Genomic DNA, 17,472 nt, shown 5'->3' with positions numbered 1-17,472 from the left:
CCAGCTCTTCGCAAAAAACTAAAAACATTTGTTAAATTACTGCTGTCATCACCTAAGAGGGATGACAAACAGCCAGAAAGGTTAAAAGTCTGCCGGAGGTAAGCAACATCGACACATTCAACGAGAATTTGTCGAATGCTTAATAAAACATTGCAAACATGACACAACGGCGAGTCCAGCCCTTGGAGCAGGTGACTATGCGTTAGACGGCTGTGTCCTATACGCATGCGGGTAAGAATAACTTCTTTTCGCCGAGAGGGACGGGACGAGGAACGCCAAGCACCTATTGTTAGCTTAACAGCGTGAAGCTTGTTCCCCGTTTCCGCATCCCACTCGGCTTGCCAAGTGTCAAGAAGGCAAACACGGAAAACATTCCGCAGGTCGCTAGCTGGCAAAAGGTGAACGAGAACGTCGCCATCTGCATCAGCAGACTTGGCGGCAGCATCTGCTGCTTCCTTCCCCAGAATGCCCACGTGGCTAGGGACCCAACAGAAGTGTACATCCGCACTGGCAGATAAGGGCACAAGCCGTCTTAATATGCGTTGCGCTACCGGATGCCGGGAATACGGCGAATCCAGAGACTGCAACACGCTGGTCGAATCGCAGCACACAAGGACTTTCTTCAGCCCATTCACGTTTGCAAAGTCCAGTGCATTTAGAATGGCGTACAACTCTGCCGTATAGATGGAACAGGCAGGATGTAGCGAGTAACTGGAACTTTGAGAGTCTAGGACGAAGGCGCAACCAACAGATTCCACTGTCTTGGACCCATCCGTGTAAAACACATTAAAATTGGGGTTCTTCGCGCGAAGTTCTGAAAACTGTTGCTGGTATACAACCATTGGTGTTTCTGCCTTTGGAAGGGCAGTCAGAGAAAAATCGATAGAAGGTGCAGGAAACTTCCAAGTAGGGAGAGGCGGAATGAGTGGAGAGACGCCAGGAAGATCACTGTCAACACCAAGTGCTGCCAGGATCTCGTCTGCACGAACACCAAATGGTCTAGTGGCACTAGGGTGGATCCGATAACTTGCCAGCCTACTCTCGTCAGAGATGGTGTCAAATGAAGGATGTGAAGGCATCGAGCGAAGATGGAGGAAGTAGTTCACTACCAGCCGCTGTCTTCGCAGAGACAGCGACGGCTCAGATGCCTCTACGTATAAACTGTCAACTGGACTGGTCCGAAAGGCACCAGAGCACACAGGTATACCAGCATGGTGGACGGTGTCTAGGATGCGAAGTCTAGATGGGCGGGCAGAAGAATACACTACACATCCATAATCTAGCTTCGACCTGATGAGTGTACGGTACAGGCGAAGCAGTACCGTCCCATCAGCACCCCAGGAAGTATGAGATAAAACACGTAGAAGGTTGAGAACTCGAAGACAAGAGAACTTTAACTGGCGAAGGTGAGGTAGTCATGTTAATTTCTTATCGAAAATGAGGCCCAGGAAGCGGACCTCATTCACGAAGCACAGGGGAGATTTCCCCATGTACAGGTCAGAATCTAAATCACATGTACGCTGACGACAAAAGTGAACACACACGGATTTTTCGGATGAGAAGGTGAAAGCTGTTTGGGAGGACCACTCAACCAAACGGTTTATCGTCAGTTGGAGTCGACGAGAAGCTGACGCGAGAATCCGTGAGCGACAAAAGATCGTGAGGTCGTCTACATAGAGGAGGTCATGTACAGGGGAAAGAATGTTTGCCATAACACTGTTCACTGCTATGGCAAACAGAGTCACACTAAGTACGCTGCCCTGCGGGACAGCGTTCTCTTGTTCGTGAAGATCCGAAAAGGAGTTCCCAACACGTACGCGGAAAATCGATCTGATAAAAAAATTTCAATAAAGTACGCCATATGGCCACGCACGCCCCAAGAATGGAGCTGCTTTAGGATGCCAAAGCGCCACGTTGTGTCATATGCCTTTTGGAGGTCAAAGAAAACTGCAACTAAATGTTCCTTGTTGAGGAATGCATCCTGAATATGTGTTTCCGGTAGCGCAACGCATATTCAGACGGCTTGTGTCCTTATCTGCCAGCACGGGTGTACACTTCTGTTGGGTCCCTAGCCACGTGGGCATTCAGGGGAACGAAGCAGCTGATGCTGCCGCTAGGTCTGCTGATGAGGATGGCGACGTTCTCGTCCACCTTTTTCCAGCTAGCGACCTGCAGATGTATTCAGTTGTTGCCTACTTGACACTTGGCAAGCCGAGTGGGATGCGGAAACGGGAAACAAGCTTCACACTGTTATGCCCACCATAGGTGCTTGGCGTTCCTCGTCCTGTCCCTCTCTGAGAGATGAAGTTATTCTTACCCGCATGCGTATAGGACACTGCCGTCTAACGCATGGTCACCTACTGCAAGGGCTGGACCCTCCGTTGTGTCGTGCTTGTAATGTTATTTTAAGCATCCGACACATTCTCGTTGAGTGTGTCGATCTTGCTTACCTCCGGCAGACTTTTAACCTTTCCGGCTGTTTATCATCCCTCTAGGGTGAAGGCAGCAGAATTTTATCCAATGTTTTTTAGTTTTTGTTCTGACTTTTTAATGTGTTGTTTTTCTCGTGCAGGTCTTTTTACAACCTTGCACTTTTAGTTTTTCCCAAGGGGCTATTTACATTCCTTTTTAAAATTTGAGTCAGAACTTTAGATAAGGAGTTTTTTTCCCCGTATACATAGAAGGGTGCAAAATGGCCTTAAGTGCCGACGCACCCGAACTATTTTAAATCAATCAATCACAAAATTTGTTTCTTGCTTGCAACACTGCCGTGCGCTGTTTCGCAGCAGGATACGACATCATAGATACGATCAAATGTTGTGATGGGTTGCCAGCATCCAGGCGGCAAAACTGTCTTTTTTGAACGGCTCTAGCGTCGAATCGATGCACCAATGAGAAAAATGTTACGGAGAAAAGTTGTGTGTTTTGATGTCCTCTGTACGTTTCCTTGGTCCTTGGGCGCTATTAAAATGACACCCTGTATATATGTATGTATGTGTATATACCGCGTGAGGCACGTAAAAGTACCACCTGAAATAGCGAAGAAACCAGAAACAGTAGCGATGTGAGGTTTGCGGGATACAATAATATCAAATGGGGCTCGTAAAACGGAGGTATGGGGTGGGTCGAAAAATATCGACAAATGGGGCATCTGGAGCAAAGTCATATTTTTTTAAATGGAACGATATACAATAACATGCATAATATGAAAGAGCACACGCAGAGAAACATAACGCCGTTGGTCTCATGCATCTACTGCACATAGGAACGAAGATATGGCCATGTGAAAATATGTAAACAAACTAACAAGTGGCCCACTTGAACGTCAGTACCACGGCATGGACAAGTATGAGATGTCGGAAGCCATTGGACAAGATGAAGACAGAACGTGTTAAAGGAAGAAAAAATACAGTAGACATCGTCAGCACCATGTATTTGACAGTGTGACAGCATAATGAGAATGACCATTACAATATGTCGAAGAACCACTGCGTAAGAAGCGAAAACCTGTGAAAAGTGTGTGTTCAAAGGGGTGGCCGTCAGCTGCGATACAGGCAACGAGGCGCCCACGCAAAGATCGTTGCACAGAATGTAGCATCTCGTAGGGAATGTCCCTACAGGCCGCAGTAATGCGGTGTTGCATATCTTCTGGAGTTGTTGGCACATCCCGGTACACAATTTCCTTCAGCTTTCCCCACAAGAAAAAGTCTAACGGTGTCAAATCTGGGGAACGAGCCGGCCATTTGACAGGCCCTCCACGTCCAATCCAACGATTTGGAAATGTATTTTCCACACATGCTGTAGCGCGTCTTGCACTGTGAGCTGGGCACCCGTCATGTTGGTACTAAATTTCCCTCCTTGTCTGAAGTGGTATGACCTCCAATAGTACAGGCAGTTCATGTTGTAAAAACTGTATGTATCGGTCAGCATTCAGTGTCCCTTGTATAAAAAAAGGGCCAATGAGATGTTCACCCACTATATCACACCACACGTTCACACTCCATGGGCGCTGGCGTTCCACTTGGCGAAGCCAATGTGGATTTGTCACCGACCAATAGTGCATGTTCCTTAGGTTGACATTTCCATGATTGGTAAAAGTTGCCTCGTCAGTGAAGAGGACACGTTACAAATCGGGTGTGTCGTGTCGTAACATCCATGTGCAAAACCTAACACGGTCCACAAAATCATACCCGTGAAGTTCCTGATGGAGGGAGATATGATATGGGTGAAAATTGTGTGTGTGCAGAATGCGCAATACACTTCGCTGACTCATCCCAGCATCCCTGGCAATTTCACGGGAGCTAACGTGCGGATTCACAGCAACAGCGGCGAGAACATTTGTTGCACCTGCCTCAACTGTAGTTGGCTTGTTCTGCACACGTGCTCGTGGTGTTACACTTGCGGTGTCTCTTAATTAAATAAATAACTTACCAAACAGACGTCGAGATGGCTGTCGTCTGTCCGGATATCTCTCTGCGTACACACGGTAGGCTTCTGAGGCATTCTTTCGGCATTCCCCATAAATCAGGATCATGTCCGCTTTTTCTATGTTTGTGAACACCATAATCTTCGCTCTTACCACTACGACTGCTTGCTATGAACTAACACGATCTCGTGGACCTGCTATCAAAACTTGCTATGCGTAAAGGCAGTTCTGTCAGGCACCTGAGAATTCTTACATGCCGTGGTACTGACGGTCAAGTGGGCCACTTGTTAGTTTGTTTACATATTTTCACATGGCCATATCTTCGTTCCTATGTGCAGTAGATGCATGAGACCAACGGCGTTGTGTTTCTCTGCGTGTGCTCTTTTATATTATGCATGTTATTGTATATCGTTCCATTTAAAAAAATATGACTTTGCTCCAGATGCCCCATTTGTCGATATTTTTCGACCAACCCCATACCTCCGATTTACGAGCCCCATTGGATATTATTGTTTCCCGCAAACCTCACATCACTACTGTTTCTGGTGTCTTCGCTATTTCAGGTGGTACTTTTAGGTGCCTCACGCGGTATATATATATAAGGTGTACAACTTTGCTTCCGCCGTTTTCCGACAGGTGGCAACAACAGGAAGTAGCGGTCGAAAGAAGCAGATCGCAGACGTCACGCAGTTAGCTTGGACCTCTGTCAAGATAACCCCATTCAAACATTGGTCGAGTGGTGTGTGCATCGTGAAGTTGTTCGCGATTGAAAATGTCAATGTACGAGCCAAATTCTCGCCATTTGCGGGAGGTTCTACCTTTTTGTTTCAATATGAAGAAAACTGCGGCTGAGGCTCATCGAATGCTCTCCACTACGTATGGTGAGGATGCTATAAGTGTGAGAACCTGTCGTGAGTGGTTTCAACGCTTCAAGAACGGTGACTTTAACTTCGAAGACCGGCATAGTGGTGGAAGACAGAAAGTTTTCGAAGATGCAGAATTGGAGACATTGCTGAGTGAAGACTCGCGTCAAACTCAAGAAGAATTGGCACGATCATTGGGAGTGACACAGCAAGCCATTTCAAAACGTCTAAAAGCCATGGGTATGATTCAGCATGACTACGCACGACCCCACGTTGCCAAAGTGGTGAAAACCTACTTGGAAACATTAAGATGGGACGTCCTACCCCACCCGCCTTATTCTCCAGACATCGCTCCCTCTGATTATAACCTGTTTAGATCAATGGCTCATGAACTGGCTGACCAACACTTCCGATCTTATGAAGAAGTCAAAAAATGGATCGATTCGTGGATCGCCTCCAAAGATGAACAATTTTTCAGACGCGGCATTCGTACGCTGCCCGAAAGATGGGAGAAAGTAGTGGCCAGCGATGGACAATACTTTGAATAATGCCTGGGTAAGCAATGTTTTTCATTCCAGCGTCATATCTTTGGGGAAAAACGCGAAAGCAAAGTTGTACACCTTATATATATATATATATATATATATATATATATATATATATATATATATATATATGAAGGGCCAGGGGGAAAAACGATGAATGTTCATTCGAGACAATTTGCCAGGAAATGAAAAACAAAGTATTTCTTTCCATAAGAACGTTAATATATGCCAAAATAATAATGCCTTTTTCAGGCACTTCTCATCGTTTCCCAACCAAGGCCGTTCTCATTCTTATAGTACAGCTTCTGAACTATCAGATGGCGTTGCGATCTCAAAATGGGCGAAAAATCGACATTCATCGTTTTTCCCCCTGGCCCTTCATATATATATATATATATATATATATATATATATATATATATTGTAATATAATTAAGCCTTGTTTCCATATTAAAACCAATAAGTTGCTGACAAAGGCAGTTTATTAAGATAAAAACACTTAACACGTAACGTTTCGACCCTGTATCAGGGTCTTCCTCAGACGAAGAACTAAAAAAAAAAAAGTTTAGTTCTTCGTCTGAGGAAGACCCTGATACAGGGTCGAAACGTTACGTGTTAAGTGTTTTTATCTTAATAAACTGCCTTGGTCAGCAACTTATTGGTTTTAATATATATATATATATATATAATGTGTGTAAGTGTATATATAAACACAAGCACATATGCATTCCAGGAGGTCCGTAGGAAAAAAAAATGGTTAGCATAAGATTATCGCAGAATTGAAAAAGCTAAATTTGGATTTACTATTTTATGTAGGTCTGCTGGTTAATTTTTAATTGAAATCCAAATCCTAGTATCTATAATTTTTGATCCGACAGTAGATACGTGCCTGCTCGAAATGAATAAATCTCAAACTAGTGATAACTGGTAAATAAAGAAAAAATCTGAGTGTGCGGGAAGATAACAATAGTTTATTTTCGATTCCACATTATGCACATAAGGTTAATCATGACTGGAACCAAAGTTTGATAGCACAGCAAAATGCGCTTATGATGCGTACATATGTGTATGTCAATGTAATGAAACAGCAATGTATGAAGAAAATCAGAAGCTACTTGTACAAACAGATGATATTTTAAGTCAAGTAAAGTATATGCATAAATTGTATTTGGTTATCGCTTTACTACTTAATTGTATTGGTGGGGACTTCTCTTCTATACTATCTACTATGTTGGATTTAAATGGCATTTAATTTTTGAAGTGAGACTTCATAGTCTTCAGGGATTAGAAGATACAGGATCAGAAAATTAGGTTTCGTGCCAAGAAATAACTTCATTGAAAAAGCTAAATACTTTCGTCTGTTTGAAAACATTGCAATTTGTGCATTTGCGTCAAGGGAATACTAAATACCTTAAAAATTACACATGATCAGTGTACAGAGGTCTGCACACGTCACTGATTAAGTTTAAACAAATTATGAACTGAACGAACACATTAATTTGTATTTAAAATTCTGGTACGTCAGCACTTAGGCTATTTTGCACCCGTCACATTATACAGGTGCCAGCCCCTTATCATTACAAATGACAACTCTAACGTTGCATAACTAAAAATCTTAAAATCTGACTTCTGTTAAAAGCTGAGGCTCTAAACGGGCACTCAGCACACACAAAGACAAAAAACAGGACAACACACACAAAATTATACTGGCAATAGTGCCAGTCGCCAAAGCCTCGTTAGTCTGTAGTCCAGGGTGTACTACGTGTAAGTGAGGTTGACTTTTGGGCCCCTATGTGGAAGGTATCCCTTACACCCCGAAGGAACACATGGAATAGCAATGAAGTGACTTGGGGGAAAAAAGTATAGTCATTGGAGAAGAGTACCATATTCATTTTGAAAAGTATTGTATTCAAATACACCCAGAACACCTAAACATTGATTAAAAATAGCACAATATTAAACTACGGATCACAGCAAATCAGTGGCGTGGCCAGGATTTCAGAATGGGAGGGTTATGTATACTTTCTTAGTAGTCAGTCCTCATCTTTGCCTTTGACGATTTTTTTAAGAATACAGGGCTGGGGGGGGGGGGGGGGAAGGGTCATGCCACTGCAGCAAATATACCTTTAACAGGATATTTTTGTACTCATGAAACCAACGATTTTAATTATTGAATCAAATTAAGCCATACAAATATGGTGAGCCTTTGAGAAGTATATAAATACACACATTAAAATCATTCTTTGAAAGTTTCACAAATATTCAGCACTATATCTAGTCCTGGCTAAAAACAGGTACACACGAAAGAATACTTTCTGAAGTCCAGTAGCTTTCCAGTCAGGGCGGCATCGACCACCCTCAGACTTAAAGTGCAGCTGAAATCTGCCCGGCGGGCGCTAAAATCCCCTTCGCCCTCTGTGTCCTTTCCCAAGGACATGATGCAGGACGAAGCCGCGGATGAAGAATTTATGAAGGTGACAGGGCCTAGAAATAGAGTACGCCTCAAAAGGTAACTATAATACCTCCAGCTATGGCTTATTGTGTCCAATGGAACCTTAACGGTTTCCGTACGCATCTCGAGGAACTGCAAATCTTAATATCTGAATTTGACCCTGCCCTCATATGTCTCCAAGAGACACATTTTCGTCCAAATGAATCAGTGATTCTTAACGGATACACGCTTTACCGCACCGACAAGCTTCCTGAGGGTCGTCGTGCACACGGTGGTGTTGCAATCGGTGTTCGAGATACCATCCACTCAACACCAATCTTTCTCACCAGCCCCCTCCAAGCTGTCGCCGTGCGGGTCCATCTACCACAGCCAATATCTGTGTGCTGTATCTACATCACAAGGGAGGAGCGATTCTCTCTTGAGGACCTCCTTTCTATATTCGAACAACTTCCGTCTCCTGTAGTTCTTTTGGGCGATTTTAACTCATACCATAGTTTGTGGGGCTCCTCTCGTACAGAGCCCCGGGGTCAAATTGTAGATCAATTCCATGAGGCATCAGCTTTACCGTTGCTGAATGATGGGACTCCCACATATTTCAGTCCTTTCTCAGGCACGCACTCTGCGTTTTACTTGTCCTTCTGCAGTCCCAGCCTTGCTCCTACCACATCTTGGAGTCTTCCCCCTGATCTCTGTGGGAGTGATCACTTCCCACTCATTCTTACCTTCGAACATCTTCAGCACTCACGTGAACAACACCCTCACTGGCATCTCAGTCGGGCCGACTGGGATGCCTTCGAGCGTGCAGTGGACCTTGAAATCGATCTTGCGTGGACTTTACCACCAATCGACGCTTTAGATGTCTTTGTGTCACGAGTGCATGATGCTGCACGCACCTCCATTCCACATCCCAGTGGACCTGCAAAACGACGCCCAGTCCACTGGTGGACTGCGGAGATCAGTGCAACCATTAAGGACCGCAATCATGCCCTATATCGATTTAATAGGAACCATACTGCTGTACACCTCGAGCAGTTCTGCATTAAGCGTGCCCGTGCCCGTCGGCTCATTCGAACCAGTAAGAAAGCGTGCTGTGTCCAATACGTGTCTTCCCTGACAAAGCAGGCTTTGTCGAAAGCCCTTTAGACCAAAGTACGTCGCATCCAGGGGGTACATCTACTCCTCTGAGCGCTCTGGAGCACGATGGGACGTTGTACACCGATTCCGGAGACATAGCTAATATCTTGGCCACGCAGTTTTCTGATGCGTCTAGCTCTGAAAATTATGAACCACGTTTCCGCCGTGAGAAGAACCGTCAGGAACGACGCCCTAAGACCGAGTCATAACACCGAGCCATGCAACTCTCAATTGACTGAACGGGAGTTCGATCAGGCGTTTCGAGATACTAAGAATACAGCTCCTGGAGTGGACAAGATCCACTATGAGATGCTTTGTCATCTGCCCATTGGAGCAAGAAATTACCTTCTGGCGGTATTCAACAGACTTTCCCCACATCCTGGAAAGAAGCTATTATTGTTCCCATCCTGAAACCAGGTAAACAACGCACCGCAGCCTCACGTTATAGGCCTATTGCCTTAACTAGCTGTGTGTGCAAGTTGTTGGAACGCATGATCAATAAGCGTCTCACCTGGTTTTTGGAGGAAAACTCATTGATAAATAATTTTCAATGTGGTTTTCGCTCCAACCGTTCCACACTGGACCATCTGCTTCAGCTGGAAACAGATATTCAGGACGCATTCCTCAACAAGGAACATTTATTTGCAGTTTTCTTTGACCTCCAAAAAGCATATGACACAACGTGGCGCTTTGGCATCATAAAGCAGCTCCATTCTTGGGGCGTCCGTGGCTATATGGCGTACTTTATTCAAAACCTTTATCAGATCGCTTTTTCCGCGTACGTGTTGGGAACTCCTTTTCGGATCTTCACGAACAAGAAAACGGTATCCCGCAGGGCAGCGTACTTAGTGTGACTCTGTTTGCCATAGCAGTGAACAGTGTTATGGCAAACATTCTTTCCCCTGTACATGGCCTTCTGTATGTAGACGACCTCACGATCTTTTGTCGCTCACGGAATCTCGCGTCATCTTCTCGTCAACTCCAACTCACGATAAACAGTTTGGTCGAGTAGTCCTCCCAAACAGGTTTCACCTTCTCATCCGAGAAATCCGTGTGTGTTCACTTTTGTGAACACACACGGATAATAAGCCAGAAAGCCAAAAATTAAATACTGAAAATGATAGCAAGATTATTTTCATCATTCGACCCAACATAATCAGTTATAAATATATCACTAAATTGAATAAGAACATTCTTGGGATTATTGATAGTTCCAGCCCCATTTTGGGTAATACAATCACGAACCTCTATATTATATAATATAATAATAGTAAAATTACATGAAGAATTTAAAACATTTTTAGGAATAATTAGTCACCAAGGAAGAACTCTAATATTTATTAGTATATTTTCAATAATCTTATTCAATAATTCAATAGGATTATTACCCTATGTATTTACTAGATCAAGCCACTTAGTCTTTACCCTAACCCTAGCCCTACCAATATGATTATCATTTATACTATTCGGGTGAATTAATAATACAAAACATATATTAGCACATCTAGTACCGGAAGGTGTGCCAGCACTATTAATACCAATTATAGTAGGTATTGAAATGATTAGAAACCTAATTCGTCCAATAACACTATCAGTACGATTAGCAGCCAACATAATAGTTGGCTATTTAATAATATCAATAATTGGAAATGCAGCGTGTGTTCACTTTTCGATAAGAAATTAACATGGCTAGCTCACCTTCGCCAGTTAAAGTTCTCTTGTCTTCGAGTTCTCAACCTTTTACGCGTTTTATCTCATACTTCTTGGGGTGCTGATAGGACGGTTTTGCTTCGCCTATACAGTGCACTCATCAGGTCGAAGCTAGATTATGGATGTGTTGTGTATTCTTCTGCCAGCCCATCTAGACTTCGCATCCTAGACACTGTCCACCATGCTGGTATACATGTGTGCATTGGTGCCTTTCGGACCAGTCCAGTCCCCAGTTTGTATGTAGAGGCATCTGAGTTGTCTCTGCGAAGACAGCGGCTGGTAGTGAACTACTTCCTCCATTTTCGCTCGATGCCTTCACATCCTTCATTTCACACCATTTCAGACGAGGGTAGGCTGGCAAGGTATCGGCTCCATCCTAGTGTCACTAGACCATTTGGTGTTCGTGCAGACGAGATCCTGGCAGCACTTGGTGTTGACAGTGATCTTCCTGACGTCTCATTCCGCCTCTCCCTACCTGGGAGTTACCTGCACTTTCTATGAAATTTTCTCTGGCTGCCCTTCCAAAAGTAGAAAACCCAATGGTTGTATACCAGTAACGGTTTTTAGAACTTCGTGCGAAGCACCCCAATTTTAATATGTTTTACACGGATGGGTCCAAGACAGTCGAATCAGTTGGTTGCGCCTTCGTCCTAGACTCTCAAAGTTCCAGTTACTTGCTACATCCTGCCTGTTCCATCTATACGGCAGAGTTGTACGCCATTCTAAAGGAACTGGACTTTGCAGACGTGAGTTGTCTGAAGAAAGTCCTTGTGTGCAGTGATTCGACCAGCGTATTACAGACCCTGGATTCGCCGTATTCCCGGCATCCGGTAGCGCAACGCATATTCAGACGGCTTGTGTCCTTATCTGCCAGTGCGGATGTACACTTCTGTTGGGTCCCTAGTCACGAGGGCATTCAGAGGAAAGAAGCAGCTGATGCTGCCGCCAAGTCTGTTGATGCAGATGGCGATGTTCTCGTCCACCTTTTGCCAGCTAGCGACTTGTAGAACGTGTTCCGTTGTGGCCTTCCTGACACTTGGCAGGCCGAGTGGGATACGGAAACGGGAAACAAGCTTCACGCTATTAAGCCCACCACAGGTGCTTGGCGTTCCTCGTCCCGTCCCTCTCGGCGAGAAGAAGTCATTCTTACCCGCATGCGTCTAAGACACAGCCGTCACAGGACACATGGTCACTTGCTGCAAAGGCTGGACTCTCCGTTGTGTTGTGTTTGGAATGTCGTTTTAAGCATTCGTCACATTCTCGTTGAATGTGTCGATCTTGCTTACCTCCGGCAGACTTTTAACCTTTCCGGCTGTTTGTCATCCTTCTTGGATGATGACATCAGTATTTTATCAAATGTTTTTAGTTTCTTGCGAAGAGCTGTACTCTTCCACCGTCTGTAAGGAGGTTTTTAGTTTGTTTCTTCTGACTTTTTAATGTGTTGTGTTTGTCTCGTGCAGGTCTTTTTACGACCTTGCACTTTTAATTTTTTTCCCAAGGGGCTATTTACATTCCTTTTTAAAATTTGAGTCAGAATTTTAGATAAGGGTTTTTTTCCCCGTATACATAGAAGGGTGCAAAATGTCCTTAAGTGCCGACGCACCCAAACAATTTTTAAATCAATCAATCAATCAATCGTGTCGTCTCCCTCTCTCTTAGCATCACGTGTTCTACCCTCCTCGCCAACCTTCGCCATTGTTACCAATTGTCATTCCATTCCTAGACACACTCGCGCAAACAATTAAAATCAATTGATTAGCGCTCCAGCTCGTTCACACCTTCGGCAGGGACGCTAATGTGACAATATAGCATGACGTGATGGTTTGCTTCTTTTACACACTGTATTTTCATTGGCTAGCTAGTAAATGCTTCTTTTACACATTGCATTTTCATTGGCTAGCTAGTAAATAGTGTTGCCAACTGTATTAAGGATGCACTATTTCTATCACTGAAGGAGAAAGACAAAGTGGTGGTGAGTTTTGTTGGGATTGAAAGCGCCATAATATTATTTTAAGTATTTGACCGGTTTGTCGTTGTGTGCGTGTATATGTGAAAGTGTGCGTTTGTTAATGAACGTTAAATTCCATAATGCATCTAGTACTGTCAAATGTTGAAATCAAAAACCTTGCAGAGCCAAGTTCGGGAGATTCTAAGCAACGTGCAAGAGTTCATGAAGGAGGAAGCCAGTCAAGGTGTTAGCATCCAAATACAGAATTTTCAATAAAGAATTTTGGGAAGAGAGCAGCGGCTGCGAATGGAGTTCCTGAACGAACAATCAGGGCTATCGTGAACGAAAGACGATCTCTTGAGATGTGAAAAGTCTCCTGCACATCATTCCACACTCCCGGGAAAGAACGACATATTCTTAACTTTACATATTTCAACAGATTTATTTCACAAATTGTTCACATTTCATAATTTTGGAATTGTCAAAAAAAAAAGAAAAAATTATGTGGCTCCATGAGCATTTCAACTTTTGGCTCCGGCACGTGTTCTTGTAGGAATTATATAGAGAAAGGAGGCTGTTATTTTTGCTGCTTAATGCGAAGGATATTATTTTTTGTGTTTTAATTGCCATGCTTTAATGGGTGACAAGTTCATAGCAAAAGAAAAAGCCCTGCAGTGCAGTTTATCATCTAGGGGAGTAAGGGGTTACCTTCCACGTAGGCGCCCAATAGTCAACCTCACTTCCACGTAGTGCACCCTGGACTAAAGACTAACGAGGCTCTGGCGATTGGCACTATGGCCAGTATAATTTTGTGTGTGTTGTCCTGTTTTTTGTTCTTGTGTGTGCTGAGTACGTGTTTACAGCCTCAGCTTTTAACAGAAGACAGAAGATTTTTAGTTATGCAACGTTAGAGTTGTTATTTGTAAAGGTAAGGGGCTGGCCCCCGTATAATGTGACGGGAGCAAAATAGCCCAAGTGCTGACGCTCCCAAAATTTTAATTTCAAATTCAAAGTTTATCATCTAGTGGCAGTAATGTACTTGTTGTTGTTGGGGACGGCACCAGTGCATTCATGCAATAGAAAATAATAAATTGTTTATTTTGTTTGAAATTGCTCAAATAATGAAATCGCTCAAATAAGGAATCACTATGAAGAAGTCTTCTTTGCAGCATTTTGGGTAATTTTATGTATGTGTTAGTCCATATTTTGCGAATTTTTAGTCTATATGTATATACATACAAAGCCACTTGTTAGTACATATTAATCCGGGTCCTGATATAAAGCATGACGTTTAAAACTCAACGTTAGAGCTAAATTCTCTAATTTTCTTTTTGTACGTACCAGCTCTTCATCGGCGCACTGCAGCGATTTTTCTATCTGCTCCATTAGCATTCCTGCTTCTTGAGTTGTATCGTGCATCGCATGGGATTTAAGGGGGTACCTTCCACGTTGGCGCCCAAACGTCAACCTCACTTCCACATAGTACACCCTGGACTGAAGACTAACGAGACACTGGCCCCATAGCCAGTATAATTTTGTTTGTGTTGTCCTGTGTTTTGTCCTTATTTGTGCGGAGTGCTCCTTTACAGCCTCAGCTTTTAACGAAAGTCAGAAAATTTAATGTTTTATATTTTATGATTTTAGTTATGCAACGTTAGAGTTGGTATGTGTAACGATAAGGGGCTGGACCCCGTATAATGTGATGGGTGCAAAATGGCCTTAGTGCTGACGCACCCAAAATTTTAAATTCAAATCAAATCAAATCGTGCATCGCACCGCAGAAATATAAGTGTCGGGCTATACCTACACTTTTCTAGTATTCAACCTTCATTTCGCTATCTTCTCCTGCCTTTGACGTTCTTTTTTTTAAAAAAAAAGAATTCTGGACAAAGGGGGGGGGGGTATAAACCTCACCAACATAACCCCTCGGGCAAGGCACTGATTTTAAGCCTATGTAATTTTATCACATTTTGGATTATCAGTGGATTTTCAAATGAAGGAAATTTGAAAAATATTGTCCTTACAGCTGCCAAAGGTCCAGCCGAGCCTGAGGTTGTATTACAATCGGTGTAAAATACTTAAATTGGTTTTTTTTTTTTTTAATCTTATACTCTGCACACAAACACAGTTTTAAAAAATGAATGTAATTTACTATACTACATTTGACATTTACTTCAGGATTTTAGCTTTAGCTTTGTTATTCCCCCCCTCCTCCATGTAGGACTGCCTTGACGGGGCGAGGGGGCTTAGTAGGGAGGCCAATTTCATCTAATCATTTCACCCATTCTTCACATCCATATCTCACGTTTTCACCATCCCATCACGTCATTCATCTCCATATCTTTGACCTCCCTCTAAGAAACTAAGATAGGGAGGTCATTTTCATCTCATAATTTCACTCATTCTTCACATCCATATGTCACGTTTTCACCATTTCATCACGTCATTCATCTCCATATCTTTGACCTCCCTATAACTAAGGGTCCTGCTAGAGGAGACAACCTCGATAAAAAACCCCTATCCCAAGGTGTGAGTTGCACGTGCCGATGGGACAGTGTTGGCTGCAGGGGTAGGTGCAGTCGCAAACGTGGCCTCGGGGATTTCGGTTTGGTCCTCGAGTAGCCTCCATTTTTGGGGGTAGGCCTTCCTCGGCATAGAGGGCATGTCGAGGCGACATTTTATGGACCCTCCACTTAAAATATTCTTTTTATATGGGTACAAAAAACAACTCAAACGGGGGGAAACCCCCAAAACGAGCGCGGCCTTCGAGCCCGCTTCAGGTAATGGAAAAGACAAGTAACGTGCCACGTTATCTTGTAATTAGTATAGTGCAGAAGACCGATAGTAACGATGAATCTGTAAGAACCAAGAAACATCCAGCAGCTACATTAAAGGACTTGTCACCATTTCTGATCAAGAAGCAGCTAGACTACGCCGCTGGTTCAGATGTACCAGAAATAAAAAAGCTGCGAAACGGGAGTCTACTGATCCAGACCAGCACAGATCGCCAGACAAACAACCTTTTAAAGCTAAGATCTTTGGGCGACTTCCCTGTTAATGTTGAACCTCACCGTCAACTTAACAGTAGTAGAGGTGTGATTCGCCACTGGGATCTGCTAAATGCTGAGGAGGAAGAGATTCTTGAAGCACTCTCAGACCAACATGTCACCGCAGTGCAGCGAATAAAGACGCGTAAGTCCGGAGAACTAGTACCAACTGCTTCACTCATAGTGACGTTTCAAACGACCACTCTCCCAGATATTGTACGGGCAGCATATTTGAGACTCAAAGTCCGTCCGTACATCCCTAACCCGATGCGGTGTTTCAAATGCCAGAACTTTGGGCACACTCAGCCTTCCTGCAAGGCCACTACCGCCCTTTGTGGTAAGTGTAGTAAGCCTCATCATGGGACCGAAGCTTGTTCTTCAGGTCCCAAATGCATTAACTGCCAAGGCGAGCACCCAGTCTGGCATCGTGACTGCCCCTCTTTCCAACAAGAGAAGAAAATCAGAGAGTTGGTCGTCACAGAGAAAATCTCTGCTGGTGAAGCAAAACAACGTCTCCGTGACAGCATACGCACTAGTTTACCTGTGCCATTCGCTACAGTTGCTGCAGCTGCTCTTAGCCGTCGCAGTGTAGGTGTACAAACCAGCGACGTGTCCACTCAAACAACAACGCTTCCTGTAGTAGCTCGTCCTGCTTCGAGGAAATCAGCAACCACTCCTCGCTCCACGGAGAAAAAGTTCAAGCAGGTACATAGTAAAGAATACTTCCTCAAGACCAGTAGCTCTCCAGTCAGGGTGGCAGCCACCACCCTGAAACTTAAGGCGCAGCTCAAAGATGCCCGGCGGGCGCTCAAAGCACCCGCCCCCACTCCCCCTTCTTCATCCCCTTCGCCCTCTGTGTCCTTACCTGAGGACATGATACAAGACGAAGCCGCGGATGAAGAATTTATCAAGGTGACAGGGCCTAGAAAAAGAGTACGCCTCAAAAGGTAACTATAATACCTCCCGCTATGGCTTATTGTCTCCAATGGAACCTTAACGGTTTCCGTATGCATCTCGAGGAACTGCAAATCTTAATATCTGAATTTGACCCTGCCATCATATGTCTCCAAGAGACACATTTTCGTCCAAATGAATCAGTGATTCTCAACGGATACACACTTTACCGCACCGACAAGCTTCCTGAGGGTCGTCGTGCACACGGTGGTGTTGCAATCGGTGTTCGAGATAACATCCACTCAACGCCAATCTTTCTCACCACCCCCCTCCAAGCGGTCGCTGTGCGGGTCCATCTACCACAGCCAATATCTGTGTGCTGTGTCTACATCACAAGGGAGGAGCGATTCTCTCTTGACGACCTCCTTTCTATTTTCGACCAACTTCCGTCTC

The sequence above is a fragment of the Lepisma saccharinum genome, chromosome 12 (genome assembly GCF_977018435.1).
Source record: "Lepisma saccharinum chromosome 12, izLepSacc3.1, whole genome shotgun sequence".
Taxonomy (NCBI): domain Eukaryota; kingdom Metazoa; phylum Arthropoda; class Insecta; order Zygentoma; family Lepismatidae; genus Lepisma; species Lepisma saccharinum.
This window is presented reverse-complemented; position numbering follows the sequence as displayed.